This window comes from Leptonotus elevatus, chromosome 14 (genome assembly GCF_054856555.1).
Source record: "Leptonotus elevatus isolate MCC_2025b chromosome 14, RoL_Lele_1.0, whole genome shotgun sequence".
NCBI lineage: Eukaryota > Metazoa > Chordata > Actinopteri > Syngnathiformes > Syngnathidae > Leptonotus > Leptonotus elevatus.
This window is the reverse complement of record NC_141252.1, coordinates 6,604,209-6,626,720: the sequence shown is the minus strand read 5'-3', so window position 1 is coordinate 6,626,720 and position 22,512 is coordinate 6,604,209. Positions and strand designations below refer to the sequence as shown.

Here is a 22,512-nt window from a genome sequence, read left to right as displayed (position 1 = left end):
GCGTGCCAGCATGTAACAAACACAGACATCGTGAAAGTCCACGCTGTCTGTCAAATCAATCAACTGGGCCGAGCTGCCACAAACTTGCATGTTCACACCTCGCTTGGAAACTACCTGCAAGTTTTGTTTGCTTGGCTTTAAACACCAGAGAATGAAATCCCAGTGTGTGGTTGTTGGGAATAGTTTTGATTGAATTCAACCTAGCATACTTTGATAATTTTTTTCCCTCCTGCTTGTAAATACTGAAACTTCTGTTGTATTTTGACAGTGGTTGACTGGCCGTCCGTTTTGACGCGTAAGACCACCGAGTAAAGGCGAAGACTGGCCACCCACTGGCTTGCTGCCATGCGCTTGTCACTTGTGATCAAAAAGTAGCGCGTTATGCGTACATGTGTGCTTTATGTTTTGCATGGCAGGGAAGCCCATTTTTTGCGGGAGAGGTGTCCCAGACTCACCCGCAATAAGAGAAAATTTGCGATATAGAGCTTGTATAAGACATATAAATAAATAAAAAAAAGTTTCCCCCTCCCTCCCACATGTTCACTTTTCTCTCGACATTTAATAAATGGCGAAACAGTTCATTGGTGTGACTGTGGCACTCTTTCGAATGTAAATAAATCGAATGTGTACATCAGTAGAAAGTGACTAAATATTGTATGTATTAAATGAACATATATTTAGCAGTTTGAACATATGAAACCGTTGAGAGCTTTTTAAAAAATGATTATAATTTGTCTTATTCTGGATTATACAAAATTTTATATTTTTCCAAACTATAATAAAGTTCACTATTAAGAGACGACATGCAATTAAAAATAATAATAATTTAATTTCGGTTGGAAACTTTAAAAAATTCCTGCTTTTTTTCAACTGTAATTTCAGTATTGCGTAACAGTTAATGTAGAAAAAATAAAATAAAAAACGAATGGTCAACTTCTGGTTGTATTGAGTTGCAAGGCTTAATCAATGACAAATTAGTTATCAAATCAATAGATAATTATTTTGATAATCGATTAATAATTTCTAGGCTTTTTTAAAATTTGAAATTGTGCAAATATTCAGAATTTTAGCCTCTTTCAATAGTAAACATCCATGAAAGCAGACTGATGATCAAAACAAGACATTTTACAAATGTCTGCTTTTACTTTGGAACAGTTTCTCTACTTCTTGTCCTCATTTGGGTCACAGCTGACTATGGGCGAGTGACCCTGAACTGGTCACCAGCCAATCACAGGGCAAACAATCATTCACACTTGCGTGAAATTTAATCTTCAATGAACCGAGCAATCCTAGCATGCATTTTTAAATTGATTTGGAAACCGGTCGAAGTATTTGAAAACTTCAGAGGTAGTTATGTATGATGTTACTTAAAAAAAGCCTTTATAGTTACTTATGTATTATTATTATTATTATCATTATCACAATAATAATGATAATGATAATAATGAATAAGTTCTTCTTCTTCTTCATTATTATTATTATTATTATTAATAACTTGTGGGTACTTTCACTTTGCTCTTCCATCACCAAATCTGCCTCATCCCTGCCCCCCTCCACCCCCCCTTTTTTTTCTTCTTCCCTCCCCCTCCTGTTCCCATTCAATCGGCCCACAGGAGCAGGTGTATAGGAGATAACTCGCCTTTGCGCTTTTGTTTTCTGCCCGACACCGTCATTAATCATTGGCCAAGGCTGCACTTGAACGTGTAATAATAAGGCCTGGCTGCCCGCGCCTTTCATTGCCGCCATGCCAAATTGGAGGTGAGCGGTCATAGGCAGACACAACTCCCCTGTCCCCAGACTGTCTCATCATTTAGGTATTTATCCATCTCAGGGCTTGTCTGCCGAGCGTCTCCGAGCCTCTCCCGAGAGGCATGAGATTGTTAGGGGTGGGAGGATCAGATTTGTTGCTCCGGCTTTATTCATTTATTTTTTTTTTGCCTTTGATTCTGTGCCTATAAGTTAGGGATTAGAAGCAAATTTCCCACAGGGCAGCGGTGGATTTGCTGGTGTTTAAGTGTTTAACCTGACTTAGTCCTGTGAGGCAATAGGGGGCGTGGGCGGTGACTGGGAGGGAAGAGGAAGTGGGCTTTTAGGGAGAGGACGTGGTCAGCGGGCCCTGAGAGACCCGGGTCGACTAACGTGAAGTCAGGCCTGCCATTGACAACAAAGGCCAGCTTATCCGTCGCAACACTTGCACAGCACTGCAGTGTTTAAAGGGGAAGTCAACCTCTCAGAAAATTCTTGACAATAATATGTTCTATGCAGCTACACTAGTCTAAATATAGTATTCTGGTTAATAGCATTGTGTTAGTGGAACTGGAATATGTGTTAAGCAGGAAAATCCAGCCGTTTTTATCCATCTCAGGGGCGGCCATTTTGCCACTTGCTGTCGACTGAAGATGACATCACAGTTGCTCAGGGCTCAGGCAACGACCAATCACTGCTTAGCTTTGGAAAACAGTTGAGCTGTGATTGGTCGTTGCCTGAGCCCTGAGCAACTGTGATGTCATCTTCAGTCGACAGCAAGTGGCAAAATGGCCGCGCCCTGAGATGGATAAAAACGGCTGGATTTTGCTTCATAAGTTATATTCCACAAATGTAATATTAATCATTGTCAACATTTTTTGTAAGGTTGTTGTTGTTGCCGGTGTCCACCTTCTTAAGCATTAATGCATCAAAAGTATTTGGCAACCACCAAAAGAAAGTAGAAGAAGAAATGGAATCAGCAGTAGTAGTCATGGCAACTAATATGGGATGTACTGTATTGCTAGTTTAGAATGCTAACTTCCGCCACAATAAATATTGACTATTTACAGGACTAAAAGGCGAAATAACCGACCAGGATTCTACATTTGGCCACAATGCGACGCAGGATTCTAGTTAAGGTAAGCCATTTTTAACTACGTAAAAAATAAAAACTTTTCAGCAATTCGAAGTGGAAGTTTCGTCCAATCAGAATTCGTTCGCTGCTGTGAGGTCAACAGTTGGATAGTCATTTTGACGTATTCGGAGAGGCAGAGCGTAATCCCTTCCACTTAATTGCCGAACACATCATATACTATAGACAAATCAACTGCTGAACTGACGGACTAGCCTCCATTTTAAAAAGTCCCTAATCTCACAGACGGAAGCAGTCTTGTTGCTTGTTTTAGGGTCATGTCTTTTGTTGGCTATACTCTGTCAAAACGGGCCTCGGCTAGCAGGAGGATCCATGTCCTGTCAAACATAATCCAGATGGATTATGGTGATCTGAGGGCAACTTTAGGGCCTTGGGCGTGAAGGTGTACGCTTAGGGCCCTCCTATCTTCTGTAAACAAAGACTAAATCCTGCGCTGTGCTTTTACTGGGTGCCACTAGAGAGCGCTTCTGCCATCCGGCTTTCATTTGGGCAGTACTTTGCTCAACAAAGACCTAAGACTGGCTGGAACTCGTTGATGCTTCCATTAGCTGTTCTTAACCCTTAGGCCGTGTTCTGTTTCATGATCCTTTCATCTTTTAGACCAAAAGTGGCCACAATCTACAATCTAATTGTGATTTTATCTTTCCTCAATAATGTGATTGAGAAAATGTGATGCAAAGAGTATATTGTTGGTAATCAAGAGCTGAAGTTGGAAATTATGACGTCAGACCATTTTGAAATAAAAGCATTTTTTAAATTTATTTTTTATTACAGTGTAGTGTTTCTCGATTTACAACAACCTTGCTATATAACTTTTGAATGACTTCTATCCTTTTTTTGGTCACCAGAGACTAATATCTCTAGTACCAATGCCAATCAATAATACGTTTGATATATACAATTTCATTTAACACAATGACAAAGCATTGTGAACAAACTGCCACAGTATAGCGCCACCTACAGCCAAGGAGGACTAATTTGATGTCAGATTTTCATTGTCTTAAAGGGATACTTGACTCTTTGAGCCAATTTTAGCAGTGAAAAGTATAATTTGTCCAGGATTAATTTGAGAACTTCCTTATTTTTCATGTGTAATTAATACCTTTAAAAAAAATTTTTTTCCATTTGCTGTCGACTGAAGATGACATCACCTGTGCTGACGAAGTAGCTAACGACCAATCATGGCTCACCTGTTTTCTGGGTTTGGTCAGCAAACTGAGCCATGATTGGTCGTTACCTACTTCCTCAGCACAGGTGATGTCATCTTCAGTCGACAGCAAGTGGAAAAATTAGTTTTTAAAGGATTTATTAAATTCATTCTGGACAAAATATTAACTTTTTACTGCTAAAAATGGCCCAATGAGTCTAGTATCCCTTTAAGCCTCATTGGCTGGCTTCGTCAGTCTCCATGAGTACCTGATACCTAAAAATAAGGCTGGTATCGGCCCAATGCTTATTCACCCATACCACTGTTATTTCAATTGCTGCTTGTTTAACTATTTGAGGAAGCTTTAGTTGATGATAGAAAAACTTTTTTCCAGTTGTAAAGTACTTTCCAGCCAGTATAGCAATTCAGTGCTTGCAAATAATCTTAATTTGACACTTTCTCACCGAGGCTTGATACCTTCTATATCACTGTGACACGTCGACAGTAAAGTGTCCCGTGCCTACTTTGGAGCCGTTGAAATATACTGCAAAACCGTATTGATCTTTAATTAAAGGAGCTCTTAACCTTGGCTCGGCGGCGGGCCCTCAGGCCAGCGGGTTAATTAATGTGCTAATAGTCATAATATTTGTGCTGTGCACGGGAGGTACATAAAAGATTATCTATTGTATGAGCAGTTTATCAGCCCAATGATGCCAAAGCCCCGTGCTGCGCGTATATCACTATTATGGGCTGAAAAATCCGCCGTACGGTCAGAATGGAAAGCAGGTGTAATACCTCCCCCCTCGGTTCATGAGCAGTTTAGCAAAGCCCCCCGTTTTACCTCCTGGGATTTTCCCCCTCACGTCGTAACCGGGCCCACATTGATGGGCCTTTTTAAAGGCACTAACGCTTTGCTACCTTGACAACGCGGCGCCCGCTGTAAGCCCTCGAAAAGATCCACTCCTTCTCCAGAGGAGTCGGTAGGAGGGTGGGGTCCCACTTGAGGGAGGGGGGGCGCTTCTCATCCCTCGATCAAAACCCCATATCGCTGACCTTTATGTTGCGGACCCCCTCTAACCAGGAGGGGAGGGCGAGCGTGTGTGCGTGACAGGCCCGACACACTGTGATATCACCCTTTTATAGCTTTATTGATTTCCTCTCAGGATGCAACTATTAACGTCGAGCCGCCTGGCCCGGTGTTCTCCACAGGTACGCATACTGTCTCGCACTCCCCCCTCGGGTCTTGTGGATTCTATATGAGGTGGGGGCACATGCTTTTATAATTAAGGTCAGCTGGGATGCATTACGGCATTTGGAGGTGTTAAAACAGGCCCTCCTCAGAGAATATGTTGGCATTGCCCGTGCTCGTAAATTAGTCACAGTCCCTGCTGAAGAAACAGGAGTTGCTGGAGGGGTGGAGGAAGGAGAAGTGGGGCTTTGAGGGACAGAATAGGAAAATGGAACCAATAAGCTTGCTTTTTTTATTTTATTTTATTTTTTTAATGATTCGTATTTGCAGATTTTAAGGTTTACTCCAAATAGTATTGAACGCAATTAATGGACAGGTGTAACCTGTCCGGTGTAGCCACAAATAAAGTAGAACACATTTCCTAAGTCTGAGGAATTGGGAACATTAACAAATAATTAATGATCACTTATTTTCATTTTTATTTTTAGAGGTAGATTAACAAATAAAATCTTTATTTATTTTTTATTGTGTTTTTGTGGCTACTAGAGTGATTCATTTTGTGATTTTATTTTCCAAAAAATTCTTTTCAGTAATAATAAAGTTTTTAAATTCTCTCTACCATGTTTTTTCTGCACTGATGTTTTCTTATTAATTATTATTAGATTATTTTTTTTACATATGAATATAACCCCCGCGACCCTTGTGAGGACAAGCGGTACAGAACATGGATGGATGGACATATGAATATAGATTTTTTTCTGTATTAATTAATTAATTTTAATTATATATATATATATATATATATATATGTATTTAAAAAAAAATCTAATGATAATGAATTAGAAAACGTCAGTACATAAAAAAAGATGACACAGGATGCTTGAGGTTTAGTACTTTACTTTAGTTTTTATTTGGGATGGGCAAATACCGATACCAGGTGTCTGTAATGGGCCGATATCCGTGGGTACTCGTGACAGTCCTTGATACAAGTATTGGAGACCTCGAGTGGCTGATTTACCCATCAGGAACTAGAAATGAGAAATGACAAGATTAGATGATTGCCATTAATTTCATGCATTTGAAGGAAACATGCTATATTGGGATATATAGGTCTTTATTTAAAATTATCTGTTTTTAATTTTTTATTTAATTTATCAAAAGTACCTGTGAGATAGGTACTTTGTATCGGTGACTACTCGAGGAGTCGGTATGAAAAGAAGTTCCTTACTATTTATTTGATTTCATTTTTAAACCTGAATCCAACCATCAGGTTTGCTTACAGAATTTGGATGCAACTAGCGCTCGATGCAGTTACACTTGACCCCTTATATGTTCTGTGTGGGAAACCTAATAATTGCCCCATGGTATCACAACACATGCACACACACACACTTTCACAGGTGAAATAATAGGCAGGTAAGGTGTGTTCAAGCTCTCTGCGGGCTGAGATCAGCTCCGACAAGGCGATCCAAACAAAAGCCGGGCCATTCGTGTGCACAATGGGGACACTGTGGAGTGTGGACATGAGGTGGGGAGAGGACAGCGAGCAAACACAACACAAGAGTGTCACAAACAACACAAAGTCACAAGGCGGGACTGGTCGGATTGGGACAAGTCAGGTTCAACCAAGGGTCATTGTGGTTTTTTATTCATGGCCAGGCCATTGTTAAGTGTAATACAGTATATACAGTGCTTAAGTGGGATACACACACACACACACACACACACACACACACACACACACACACACACACGGATTTTTAACCCTTTACAGTATGTACTGTTGATTTTACATGCTCACATGACCCAAGTCACCTACCCAAGAATATCCTTGACATAATTGTCCATGTAGTACATTACAGATCTTTTAAAACTGTGTTAATAGCCTGTCGGACAATAATAAATGGTTTATTGATCCTTAATGAAAAGAAGAAATTAATATTTTTATTTGCTAGTGACCTCTGTGTGACTTCTATCCCTATTGTTGAGTGAATGATCATTCTTAGGCTGTTTTATGCTTTTGCGATTCCCCCCCCCCCGTGACTTTTCATAGACCAACAGGACAGGTGCATGTTTCTGTGGTAACCTGTGCAAATATTGTGGCTACACGGACAGTTCTCAGGAATGTTTCAAAGTTCAAATCCCTTCCTGAACACTGACCCCATTGTCCCATCAAAAAATACAAATACTGTACATGACTTGGACTCTTCCTCTGTTTCGAGATTCCCACATAACCCTTCAAAGACAAACAGGTGCATGTTTCTGCGAAAACCTTTGCAAATGTGGTGGGTAGACAAACAGTTCTTAGGACTAATAAACAAAATAATCAGAGACATCCGATAATTTGAGGACTTGGATCAGGAGAGAGTTAAAATGTTCAAGTAGGCCAGTCAATTTTGCGGCTAAAATTTGTTAACCGACTCGACCTTTAGCACCTTTTTTGATTTTGGCGCATTGATTTTTGTTTTTCAGTCAACACTGGGAAAGAGGGCCGTACTTTGAGTTAGTGCGGTTTAGGATTACACATGAATAGAGATACTATAGTTTTTTTAATCCCACTCTATTCATAACCTTGTAAATGATGGCATTGCATTTAGTAAATTATTATTATTTTTGTTATAATAAAAAACTAATATATACATTTTGAAAACGGTTGAAAAATTCATAAAAATGTATCTAATATATATATATATATATATATATATATATATATATATATATATATATATAATTAAAAAAATATATAAATTTTTAAAACAGTTGACAAACTAATTGATTTATCATTTAATTAATCAAAAGTTACTAGTCAAATTTGGCTGTCTTTAGAAGGATAGCATGACCTCAGTTATGGGAAGCTGAGCGACATCCATACAGACGGTACAATTCTTCTCGAAAAACAATAATATGACCAGTATACATTGTATCATCTGCAAATTATAAGAATAAAATGTAAGAATAGAATAATGTAAAAATAAGATGTTTGCCAGGAATGATCTGAGTCTGTATAATGAGGAACCTGTAGTAGTCTCTTGAGGCACTTTGGCTGTATTCAGTATTTGAAAGCTGCACTTTTTGTAAGATGGAGCGAAAGGTTCCCGTGACCCCAAAGAAAATATCACAACGAAACTCAACTCACCGCGGACGATAGTGGTTTTTTACTCCGATATTTATTTGACCATTATGTTCAATCGTTGCCATAAAATACACACTTGGCAGTGGCGTCCTCTGAATGTCGGCGCGAGCCGCTTAAGTGTACCACTGGAGGATAGTGTGTTCCCGTTCAACTCGATAAATAAAGACAGTTTAGGAAGGATTTTGCAGCTTTTTCCTAAGAGACTTGTAATAGAGAGCACGGTTCTGAGATAAGGGCACGCAAAGTACGTTTATAAGGAACTGCAAGAAGTTCTCCAATTACGGTACAAATAATGTAAAGTTGGCTGCTGCACTTGCACCAAATCACGCTACACCAAATTGTGTTACACCACCTGCGCCACAAATTGGATCTGGTTTCACCTAGTCAAAAGTCTGACCTACTTTCTGTCTGTCTCTGTGGATTTTGGCTATTTATGGCAGAGGTTATCCCGAGCCCCCCGAAAATAGCGATGGTTCATTGCAATCAAGCCAAATTGATATATTCCAAGTAGAAAGTCGCCCTGGATAAAAGGAAAAGAACAGTTAAAAATAGATATAAAAAAAAAAAAACATTTTATTTTCACAACCACTTTTGGCTATCACTCTAATATTCACAATAGTAGAGCATCTGGCTTCAAAAGAAGATTGAACAAGAAGTGAACCGTCTCGCTAATTACTTTCCTTCTGGTTTAAAATAGGAATGGGCGGACACAAAGCGACACTTATTGTAGCCGTCGGACATAGCCGCATTTCCTCCACGTTGAGTTCTTTTTCCCCACAGCAATTTACACTTCGACCATTATGGCGCGACGTAGGCCCCTCCCCCTCGACCTCTGTCCTTTCGGAGAAGCGGGGCGAAAGTGCGTTTTTCCTGATTAACGACCGGCTGCACGTGCACATCTCCAACTGCAGCACCTTGTCCCACCCGCGCCGAGGTGACAGCCTCCTGGGCTCTTTATGGAAATGAACGGCACAACACAGGCCAATTAGAGCCGCATTATTACGAATAAAAGCACAACCCGGAAGAGACACTGCAGCAAATTAATGTGGAAGTACATTGCCAATGCCCACATCCTGTTAAATGGAAATTGCTTTTTAAATGAGCAGAGGATGGCGAGGCACAATTGCGAGGCACAACTCTGATTGGGGAAGCTTTAAAAAAGAAAATATTGCTTTGTGATCACTTTTGTATCATATTATATAATTAGGAATACATGGTAAGAGAATTCAAACTATCAACATCGTAAAACTCTACAATGTTTTGTTAAGATTTCATGCAAACAAAATACAAGTGTAAAAAATGTTAAGACTTACGCTGGGGTTAGGTTCCAAAAAATGCCCACAATAAATGAAATTCGCGAAGTAGTTAGCTTAATGTTTTACATTTATTATTGTTTTAAGGCTCTAAAACCCCTGTATACAAATCTTGAAGTATTGCAACTAATTGACATTTTTTTTTGGACTGGTTATGAGTACATTTGGCTTAAAATAAGAAATACGCAACACAAAGTTCAGGAATAGTATAATCACACTTGTATTAGGAATTTGGTGCTTTTTTTTTTCTTAATAGACTAGTTATGTTTACTTAAAAATAAAAGTTTTATTGCCGGGTAATTTTGCTTCAATTAAGCAATATTTAATTACTTCTGTCTTATTTTGTAACTCCAGTTTTTGAGTGTACCTGTGTGTTTCACAGTGTAGATTTGTTTTTGTCATAATGAACACATGCTGGATTTAGTTCCAATCAGATGCAATCCATCAGACACACTGTTGGGGTATGCCAAAATGTTGTAGTACTCTACGTTGCGCTGCTGAGCGAGTTTTGCGGTATAGATGTTTTGTCTTTTTCCCCGGTATGTGCTGGCAATATCTGCTGACTTTTTAAATATGCTTAAGACCCCCAAAAGGGGATTCAACTAGAAATAATAAAATATATATAAATAATAATAAATAAAAAAAACAGAAGTAATTATTAACTGATTCCTTTGGGATGTTGTTCTTCTCATAATTTTCTGGGGGAAAAAAAGTGTCAGAAGAAATCCTACATGTCGAGTTAATCCTTTGAATGTTGGCTGACTGAGGTCATGCAAGGTGCAGTGATATGACTTTTATCCCCAAGATCACATATATTATGAGATTTATATTATACCACTGTATAGGTACAGCCTCCCAGTGGAAATAGTAATACAGAAATCTAATTCTTCATTTTGTTGTCTTTGTTTACAGTTTGTTAGAGAGGACTACATTTTCCCACCTATTATATATATATATATATATATATATATATATATATATATATATATATATATATATATATATATATATATATATATATATATATATATATATATATATATATATATATATTTATAAGGAATGTGAAAATGGGGAATTAAGCATCTGCATAAGGTCTTTTCAGATCGGCCTCTTAGCCTGATACGCTGTCTTAATTTCCCCCTTTCTCTGGCCACTGCAGCGAGTATTAAAAGCGGCGAGGGGGAGGGTTCTTACTTCTATGCGCCAGAATACATTGTGGAAGTTGCAAAAGGGCAGAGTCTCTAGGAAATCTACTCTTTCTTTTGGGAAAAAAAATGTCACGGCAGAGATAGGAGATTGGCACCACAAAGAGCCCAAAATAGCACCGGCCGCTACGCGTTGTCACACGAAATTTGGGCCAAGACATTGACTTTTGTTCTGCAAAGTACTGGCCTCTGAAAGGGAGACGGGAGGTGTAAAAATTGTAATTTCTCCTCTTCGCACCCCTCGGTTGTAATGCGATACACTAGCCTGGGGTTTTCCCAAATGTTTTTTTCCTCCAGACCTAAAAAGTAGACATGTGGTTCCTGTCGGGAACCCAAAATACACCAATCTGCCGCATGGTGACAACCTGCACCAAAAATCATGCCTGTATGTCCAAAGATGACGATACTCATCTCATAGTTTTTCTTCTCCAATTTAGTTGAATGCTCCTGAGCTGATCACAAACATATACTAATCTTTATCGTTATATAGAGAAACAACTTGAGCAACATGCTGCTAAACCATGTCTATAGACCAAGCCTATTCTGGTAATTTTCTTGCGCAGAGTCATGAGGTCGATGAATATAGACACAATTTCACTTAAGTAACTCCAGTGAACCCAGTTCCGATAGCTTGATAACAAAGGCCTTATATATTTAATGTCGGGGTTACACCCTCGGCCACGTAATAGGATTATGAATAATTTCTGCAAATTTCAAAATAAAAACCAATCACATGGGCCGGCTTAAGCGTTTGCTAATAATGTCTCCATAGCTGATAGATCAAAGCAAGGTGCAGCCACCGTAGGGCCATGCGAGTAGGTTGACCTCGGTCAGGAATTTTTAATGAAAGGGTTAATCTCCTGCGAGGTGACCATTCAGGAGCAAGCAGTGTGACCAAATGGAGATAAATACAAGAATTCACCAGAGTGCACTTTGCTTACGGCGAGAAGAGGTGACTCCATTTTGGGTCTTGAACCATTAAGAGAGATGTTTATGGAACTCATGCCTACCTAATGGTTACATTTTGAACGACTTTAATAATCCCAAAGAAAACTCCCTCAATTCTAATTGGCTTAAGATGATTTCATGCTCCACGAGTTCCGAAAGCTAAAAAAAAAAATGTTTACATAATACAGTAGAACCTCTTAAGTCAAACAAAATCAGTTCTGAACTGATAGAGAGGGGGTCACGATTGTCTGTGGAGAAATTGTTGTCTCAAGTCAACCACACATTAGAGCAGTAGAAACCTATAATATTAATAATATTATATGTGTACAGTACACCGCTTTATGTCTTGAGTTTTGTACAACTTGTGCACATTTCGGCGTGCAATTTCAAATGCACACGCTCTTGGGCGTTCAACACAAATAAGCGTGACCGTGTATACTTCAAATTGTAGACCAATGTGAGAAACCCCAAACACATATTCTTTCCAATTAGGACAAGTAGCTAAATGGTATTTAGCCGCGGTTGTTTCGGCTAAACTGAGTCGTGAAGCACCTCTTATGCTTACTGTAAGCACACATGCCCTCTTGTGAGTCATTAAACATGAATGTCTCGAATAGAGCAAGAGAAAGAAAGAGGCAAAAAAAGAAAAGAAAAGAGAGCCACATTTATAAATACATATAAGCCCTGGCTGGCGAAGTGGCTTTGGGAATCTCATCAAGTCGGCGGCAAAATGGGCCCCCTTTGTAATTAAGAACAAATGAAAATTGCTTATCGCTTACCGAGTTACTTTGCTCGCGTTGGGCCGCCTTCGGAGGGATTAATCAGTGGGCTATTGACATTACATTGTTCCACAATTATCATTCATACGCTCTATGGTAATTGGGCATATTTCATTAAGGAATTATGGCGCCCACGTAACATGCGGCAAAATGGAGATAGGCGAAAACAAACATTAATCATGCGCCGCAAGTAACAGAAACATATTTCAGCTGCTGATGCAACAGAAAGTCCAGATATACAGTTGAATCACATACTGATTAGCATTTTAAAGGGGAAGTCTACCCCTAAAAAAATTGTTGACTCTAATATGTTCTATTCAGATCTTTTCAGACCCATTTGTCGAAATACGGTATTCTGTTTAATATTGCGTTCGTTAAGCAGCAAAATCCAGCAATTTAAAAAAAATTCTGTATCAGAAGGCGGCCATTCTGCTACTTGCTGTCGAGTAAAAATAACATCACAGTTGCTCAGGTCTCAGATAACAACCAATCACAGCTCAGCTTCAGAAAACAGGTGAACTGCGATTGGTCGTTGCCTGAGCCCTGAGCAACTGTGATGTCATCTTCAGTCGACAGCAAGTGGCAAAATGGCCGCCCCGTGAGATGGATAAAAATGGCTGGATTTTGCTTCATTAATCTTATTCCACAAATGTAATATTAATCAGAATGCCATGTTTGGACACGTTTAACATATTATTGTCAAGAAAGGTTTCATCAACCAACCAACCAAATCTTTATTTCTATAGCACCTTTCATACTTTAAAAGCAACACTAGGTGCTTCATATAAAAAGCCAAAAAATAAAAAAAGGAGAGAAAAGAGCCACATTTTCAAAGAAAACAATCAAGGTTTTCCACAAACTCCAGCTCATTAAGACTATAAAGGGCTGATTACTGTATGTTGGATGTTGGAGGTTTTGCTGTATTCTTCAAATTAGATTTCCAATTGGTCCACCAAAAAACACAAATGTTGACACCAAGCAAATAAACCCAATTAATACCAATCTGTCTTGTTTACAGTCTAAACTTACAACCCTCCTCCCTTCCCTCGTGTTCTTTTTCCAATAAGCTCACGACCACACACCTGAAAACACCATGTCATTGTCGCAACAGCCGGGGGCGCTTGATAAAGGAAGAGTTTGCCTAATGCTTCCATAAACATGTTAGGCAAAGTCCAGCAGGTTGTAATTGCGTCTAATATATTTACAGAGGATCGATTTCCCTCCCTCCCTATCCAACCACTGTTGCGGCGTGACAAGCCGCGCTCAGTTGGCCCGGGTCACTGCGAATGAGTGTCCTCAACCAGGCCGAGACAATGGAAAGTATTGAAGCGTGGCTTAATGAGGTCATTAGTCAAAAGCCATGACGAATCCTTGGAGGCTAATACCTGTCACCTTTCGATCCTTCGTTCCTGACACATGTGTCTGGAGGACATCCAGGAAAAAAGGCAGAAAAATCCAATCTGTAAAACAGACAGGCAATGTATGATGTTAGAAATGTTTTTTTTTTTTTTTTTTTTTTTAAAGATAGTGATTAAAGTGACTTGACTCTCCCGAGAATAGTGTTTTGAATATTTGCCTCACAGTCAAGAGATCTGGTTTGAATCTTTGTACAGAATAACAGCAGTGACAATGAAATAGGCTTGTTTTATTGTCATGTGACCTTATTGGCTCAGCGGCCCAACGCATCATGGTCTAACGTAGTTTACAATGCTGCGTTTGGCTAACGCGAGCAAAAAGTAATGTTTTTTGATGGAGATGTTGAAAAATAATTGCTGCTATGACTGATTTATGGGATTTATGAGGGTGCTTGAACTGCACAAATGGAATACAACCTCACCATTTTAACAGATGCGCAGCTTTTAATATCGTGACATGACGACAATGATTTTCGGCAAGCGATATCGCAATATTGACGTTATCGTTACGTCCCTGCTACTTTCAGTTTATTTTCTGGAACCAGACCTTCGTTATCTGCTGACGATCGTGTATATTTGTTGTTTTCGTGTTCTCTTATTATTATTATTATTATTATTGTATTTTATTGTTTTTTATTATTATTTTGTGTGTGAAGATGTTTTAACCCTGTAAAGCACTTTGTGACCTGTGTCTGTGAAAAGTGCTATACAACTAAAACTTACTTACTTACTTTCGGAAACATCCAAGTCTTTGGCACGTCCAAGTCTTTGGCAAAAGTTTGGCGGATTTTCGTGGGAAGGATCAATCTCACCGGGTATTACTATAGTCACACAAAATTAGCCGAACTTGTAGTGTAGCATACTGAAATGTTATTGAGTCCTGGCTGTGAACACATCTCATTATTTAAGATTTTTGACTAAACAATTTTCAAATGAACTCAACCGTTAATTAAACCATGAAACATACATCTGTCTCCACGGATAAGATCACAAGTGATGGACATACAGCAGCATTTTGGAGAAGCTAACGTAGCAGTACGAGCTTGGGCTAAGAATCCTATCGGGCCAACCAGAAAGGGGAAAACACAAAATGCAAGCTTTACCTAGAATTGAATAATACCACAAAGCTCCCCTTTTTAATTGACAGCGCCGTAATAAAATCTTCACCTGTTTAGAGAAATAAGTTTCTAAGAATCGACAGCAGGCAGCACAGGATTGAGAAGGCAGCAGGCTGATATCCACCCCCCCCCCATCCCTTTCTTTTCTTTTTATCAGGTTACATGACTGGAGGCTTCATTAATCACCACCTTGACAGCCTCCGGTGGGGTGGGCTGAGGGGGCTGGTGGGGGCCTAACTGCATTTGGCCCAATTAGGCGCCACCGAGACAATAGGAACAGCGAATTGCGCCTCGGTGTCACGAGCCAAGCTTTGCCTCCCTGTCATTACCTTAGAGAAAGGGAAAAAATTAACCCCTACCAGCGTTTGCCTGCTTTCCCTCCATTGATCCGAGGCTTTTGTGGCATCCCTGGAGCGTGGTGCACAATTACAGATATTATTACATCTGCATTGATTTCTTTAAGAGAGCAGAGTGTCTCCAAGCAATTAAAAAAAATTACACTTACGAAGTGGGCCAATTAAAAGGCCCCTGGCCCTTGATGGTGGCGGCTGCGTTGGCGGTGTTGGAAAAGGAGGACTTGACTATCAAAATGTGGCAGTTGTACTTTGATCTCTGTGCATGGCATACGTTAGCTGTAGAATATCAATTGTATTGATGCAAATGTTAATATTTATCAGTTGAGTGTAATGAGATTGATGCTGCAGTCTTTATCACACAAAATATCAGACAGGAAATGTACAAATATTAAATAAAAATACACAAATATTAGCATATATACGGAGTATATTTTTCACTATTATTTTTTTGAATGAATGAATTTATTTCGCACATGTATATAAAAAAATAATAAAATAAAAAACATCAACAACAAACAAATTCAATTCAAAGACAGTTTATTTCTGTCAAACCACCACTTTATCCTGATTAACACATTTTTAAACATCTCTAAAATCTGCTACAAATTCTCAAGACATTTGTGTCATCTGCAAACAAAACAAACGTCAACAACTTTGAGACTCTACATATATCATTAATATATAATATAAACAATAATGGGCCCAATATTGACCCCTGTGGTACTCCACATGTAATGCTACTATGCTGAGATTTATGATCACCTATTTGCACAAACTGTTGTCTAGTTCTTAAATAGCTCTTCAACCAGCTCATGCCAACCCCCCTTATCCCATACTTTTCCAATTTATTAAATAATATGCAGTGTCAAAAGCTTTCTTCAAATCCAATAAGACTCCAACCGCTATCTTATTGTTGTCTATACAGTTTGTCATTTTGTCCATCAGCTCTATGAGTGCAAGTGAAGTTGATCTGTCTGTTCGAAATCCATATTGACAATAAGCAAGTAGGTTATGTTTTCCTCCAAAATTGTCCAATCTATTTTTTTTTTAATCTTTCAATTATTTTTGGAAAATTGGGGGAGCAAAGAAACAGGCCTGTATTATTTATTATTATTTATTATTGATTTATTTTTTTATTTTATTTTGATTGACATGCTTGCTGACATGATTCTCAGCTACGAAAAGTTGAGCTACATCCAGCTTCTTGGAGGTCAAACTAAAAAAAAAAACAAGCTTTTAAGCCACGTTATATCAACTTATTACAAACAAACCACCTGGGTGAGTCAAAATTATCATTGTGTTTGGGCGAAGTCCATGCAAAGTCTTGTCTCAATCAAGGCCATTTCTGGTTCGTCGTTGTGTTGATCATAGGATTTGATGCTTTCGGTTTGTGAGCGAGTTGTGATATGCAACTCCCGATTGATCTTTTGGTATTTGGTTGAGTTCATTTACTTCAAAACAGTAGGCACAAATCATGGTTTGAAGCTTGTTCAGATCAAAGCACAAAAAAAATCAGGGAACTGTCGTTTTGATTCGTTGAGAGTTGGGAAGTCTCATCTGCTCTAATTTGACAGAAGGAAAATATTTTTTAGGAGGTAAACAATATCTTCAAATAGTCTTACAACCTAAAAAGACAATGTATGTTACAGAACAGGAGGAGATAAATGAAAACACTGGGTGCGAAGGGAATAAGGACAATGAAACCTCTCGTTCAGAGCTGCAGTTGTTTTATCACCCGAAATGTGTTTGAAGTCGAAAATAACTGTTTTCTTTAATCCATGAAACAGTCAAATGCATTTACTTCTCTTGGATTAAAAACAGTAACAATAGCAGGCGGTTAAAAAGCAAGCCTCCTCCAAACAAACCGAGACGAGGGTGCGGCGTCTGGCTTACGGGGGGGTAAGCCCTCCACGTGCTGTACGTCTTGGTCTGTTTCATTAGCGGAAACGTTTTATTATTATTGTTTATCTATTCAGCTCCTGATTAGGAAAAAAAGGAACCGTGCTTCCCTTTTTGGGATTACAGAGTTTGTGGAAAGGTTCTTGGCTGGATTGCCAGTATTATCCATAACATTCGAAAACATCCACTTCCAGAAGTTGCTAAAAAAAAAAAGAGAGAAGAGAAAGGATTTGGTGTTGTAGCACTTTTATTATTCACGGGTAAACATTTGAACTATGTTGCTAACCAAAACAGCAGTACCTGAAAATATTCAAAATATGCATACAAACGATGCCTGCTGCCCTCATAAAAGCCTACTCCCACTAGTATGCGCATACATTGTCATTAGAATGAATCAATTTTTATTTTTTATTTTTTTTAAGAGCTCAGTATTGTTCATTCGGTAATGTCATCATCATTGCTCTTTATTTTATTTTTATTTTTTTAAATATATATATATATATTTTTTTTTGTATGTGGGTGAGTATGTGTATGTGTATGTGTATGTGTATGTGCGTGCGTGCGTGCGTGCGTGCGTGCGTGTATTTGTTAGCTCACCAAAAACCTATTAGAAAAAAATCCCATACCGTTCACCTAAACCGAACACCGCCGTCAGGAGACCCGAGGGGACCAAAGAAAACAAAGGAAAGTGAAGGAAAAGTGAAATCCAGAATGAATCTATTAATAAGCCAAGTCTATGTGTAATAATTTAAGATGAGATTTTTAAGTGAAATATGACAAATTTGCCTGTTCTCGTTGGTACCTGTTTTTAGATGATCAGTTATACTTGGTGACAAAAAAAGCCAATAGGAAGGCCTAACTAAAACCATCCGGAGTATTCCCTTTGGCTTTCATCTGTAAGCTGTTATCGCCCACTCACATTTCCACAGTGAGCCCCAACATCCCCCCTTCCAAAATCATTCCAAACCGGCACCTTTTGAGAAAGCCCTCCCACTGAACTGAAACCTGAACATTCAAATGAAATCAGCCAGACATGCCTCTCCTGACAGTCAACTGCTATGACACGCTTTAAGATCCCATTTTGGTGGGTGGAGGGCGGGGATAGGGGGGGGGGGCTTTAAACGTGCTGACATGTAAATGACTGGACGCAACAGAGGCCCGAATGGGACGCGTGATTCTACATGATTTTAAGATGGGGAGACTATAGAAAGGGAGATAGACGAGAGGGGAGATTCTCAGGCCAAGCATTGAGGGGCGGACACACCGTGCCACTTTCATTAGGGGGACTGTCGCATCAAGAGGTGATGGAAAGGGCCCCGCTTTTACTTTTTCTGCCAATGCACCCCGGGACTTGAGATTCACCCCAAAAGAGGAACCAGCTTTATTTGAGCAGGAGCTGCTAACTTACATCATGGAATCAAGTATCACATTTATTCATGATAAAGCATATTCATTTACAGTAGAATTTCTTTTAATACATATGCAGAAATCCGAATATCATGGATAATGCTGGAGCATCTCACCTGACTAATTTCAGCCAGCATCAAATGTTAAAATGACCAGAAACCATTAGAGCTCTAGTATTTGGAGATGATTTGCTTACTTCCTGTTTTGGTTCTCATTCCCATTTACTTGGAATTTAGAACTCTAAGACAGCAGCGGGATTGATTAACTTTTTGTGAAGAAAATACTTTTTGTATTTGGATCTTTTGTAACTGGCGTTTGTAATGCTTGGGGCACTGAGTGAAATGAAGACCGCTAGGTTAGCTTCTTATGCTACCTGTCTTGCTTGCACTTCATTAGACCATCAAAGGAATGACTTGGCACTTTTTCTGATTGGAGGATCAAAAAGATCATCACACAATAACCAGACATATTTAAAGAAACTCTAGGAGTGTTGAACGTATCTTACTGAGCGTTTATAGTCAGATTTTTTTCTCTCTCCATTTTTTATTTATTTTTTACTCAGGTTTCAAACTCCAGTCCTCGAGGGCCACTATCCTGCACGTTTGAGGTGATTCCCTATTCAACACACCTGCTTCAAATGATCAGTTTATCAGCAAGTCCGCAGAAGCTAGATAACGATCCTGATTATTTGAGTTAGGTGTGTTGGAGGAGGGAAACATCTAAAACATGTGGGTTAATGGCCCTCGTGGACCGGAGTTGCCCACCCCTTGTTCAACGTCTAAATGATCAATTAATCTATCATTATGCCCATCTGTAGGTCAAATAACGGCACTTCTGTCTATAAAAAATAAATAAAAATCAAAGGAACATTGTACATGGATTCTTTGGAGGTGCGCTACTGTATATTTATATATCCGAGCAAATCACCGAGGCTTGACATATTCCTTTCTTCCCCGCTTGAAATGCGCAGGTAGTGCGGCGAGAAAGTTTTCTCCCCGCAGCCAGTAAGTGCCAGGCCGTGTCAAAAATGACACGCATCTCCCGCTTCCATGTCATGCCATGCGTGTGATGTGATGGGCAAATGAAGGCGCTTCCTGCAGAGACTAGTGGGGGGTCATTATTAAGCCTCTTAAATTAGCGCCAGCCTACTACTACACCCACCCTTCTTCCCTCACCCTGCCTTTGCAATTGCAAGACCCACAACCACATGCAACGCCCCCCCCCTGCCCTTACCTGCCCCCTTTGAACCCCACACACTAGACCTGACAAAAAAAAAAAAAAGCATTTTCAAAGTTTACTTGCAGCAAGATCATTTCATGTGTGATTGAATTGTACGTTGAAACTGCGAGTCACACATGGACGCTTTGAGGTGCCACCCGTGCTGTTAGCTCTCTATACACTCTGTCAATTGCATGACCCACGCAACGCAATTTACATGTCTCGCCGTCACGTGCGCTTTTATCTGGTTCAACTCACAAGGGCATTTAGATGGAAGGGAGGGATGCACTGGTATGATAGCATTTGTACTGTGACAGCAATGAGGTGAATGCTGAATTCAATTATGCATTTTAGCATTTTTTTCTTTATTTACTCTTTTTGTTGTTGTTACGCCATCACATTCTTTTGATAGCATCAAAGCTAATCATAGCTAGCTCCTACACAATAGCATGCGACATGTAACAGGATTTTTTTTTCTTAACAGTTACAAGCATTAGGTAAGTTAACAAAAGAGGGAAAACATTTTTACTTAAAAATCACAATCGCAATATTTCACACACTTTAATGCAGCATAAATAATAATAAATAATACATATGCATAAATAGTATATATATAAATAAAATAATAATAAATATTTATGATTTTTTTATTATATTATTTATTAATTTTCCGCGTTTTCGGCGAATGCTTTATGGCGCGAAGCCTAGCAAAAATACACGGAACGAGAAGGACCATCTGCACTCACCCCGATCGATGGACGTAAACCTGCTTCAGTCGGTGCTCGGTCCATGTATTTTTTCCAGGCTTCGGTGGAGATCGTCGTTGGCGGGAATTGCCGATTAACGGAAGTGCCCACTTCTGTGTATATGTATATAAGTATGTAGATATATGTAGTATATATATTAATATGTATAAGTATATGCATATCTGTGTGTATATATATGTATATTTATCATATGCACGTCGCTTCCGTTTTGTTTTTGTAAAATATAATGAAAGTAAAGGGCAAAGGTACGGGAGTGGGGTTCCAGCGTGAAGGCATCTAATATCAACTGCATTTCGCTTCTTTTTCCGTTTTTCAATCTGTACACCGCCGTTGATCCCCCTCTGCCGCCGCGTAGTGCGTATGTATATTTACAGGAGTGCACATAACTGATGTCTAGGGGAAGAAGAGGAAGAAGAAACGGTGGGGTAGGGAAGCCATTAGGGGAATAAAGAGAGGTGCTGCCTCACAGCCGAGCTTCACAGGCCACTGGAGCAAATCAAATTGGTTCTTGTTCTGCGTCTCACACACACACACACATGCACACACACGTCGCACACACATACACAGACATTCTACTCTGTGACAGGAGTGGAAGTGTAGGATGGCCTCTGGGACGTAGCAGGGCCGGGCATGTTTCGGGCGGCCCATGAGAGGATGCAGGCTTGACCTCTTACTCTCCTGAGTCGCAGGTGAGCTCATACAGGAAGCGTCACTAGCGAGTCCATTGTCACTGTTTGCGCCCCCGGGAGACCTCAGCATACTTGTGGATTGCCGCACTTGGACTAGGATTGAGGCCAGAGTGCCATTATACCCAGATAGTATGTGCACAGTTGAACCTTGAATTTCAAGTGCCATCATTTATGAGATTTTTCATTGGTCAATCAAAGCCCCTCCCCTTTTTTTTGTAAGGGAAGGGGGGGGGGCGCTTTGTGTTGTAATTTGCTGCACTTTCAGCATTTTAAATAAAAGATAATATACAAATACAAAATGAGTACATAAACAAAAATAAATAAAAACAAAAATAAATAAATGCATATAAATAAATAAATAAATAAATTGTAAAAATAAAAAATAAAATAAAAATAAAGCCCAGTAGCAGATTTTGTGGTAGTAAATTTTCCACAAATTTTTTTATCAATAAAAAAAAAAAAGCCACTAAATAAAAAAATAAATATAAATAAATAAATAAATGAATACGCAAATAAATGAATAGTAAAAAAAATAAAAAATATGAAGCCCAGCAGCAGATTTTAGTGGTAGTAAATTTTACTTACACACACACGCACGCACCCCCCCCCCCCCCATATATATATATATATATATATATATATATATATTAAGGTCTAATGGCAATATCCATCAACCTTGACTGCTGCTAAACCTCATTTAGGGTCAAATCCTGTTCAGATTCTGCTTCCTAATGTTCTGAATGAGATTTAAGTTATTAGTAAGATCATAGCAAAGCTGAAGAATTGGCAGATTACGCCAGGTAAAGGGCACTAAAGCTTATGAAACATTAAGGAAGAGCCCTTGTTAATTCTTTGGTTTCATTAGAAATACATGGTAATAGCAGCAAAACCTTAGTCAACATAATGTTCATGGCTATTCATAACACACCAATGCCTATAGGGCACTCTTCCTCCAAAGAATGGAAATAAAAAGATGAAATGCATGCCAAGCTTACCATTCCTTCTTCTGCGTAGGATTAGCACCACA

General features: G+C 39.1%; 1 long non-coding RNA gene across 2 annotated transcripts in view; it reads left to right on the top strand.

Annotated features, from left to right (window-relative positions):
• LOC147162758 (uncharacterized) overlaps nucleotides 1-22,512 on the top strand; it is a 121,580-nt gene that overhangs the window by 5,527 nt on the left and 93,541 nt on the right. For both annotated transcript variants that reach the window (XR_015097118.1, XR_015097119.1), the window contains exon 2: nucleotides 2,817-2,885. This is a non-coding gene — a long non-coding RNA (uncharacterized LOC147162758). The remainder of the gene's footprint in view (nucleotides 1-2,816; nucleotides 2,886-22,512) is intronic.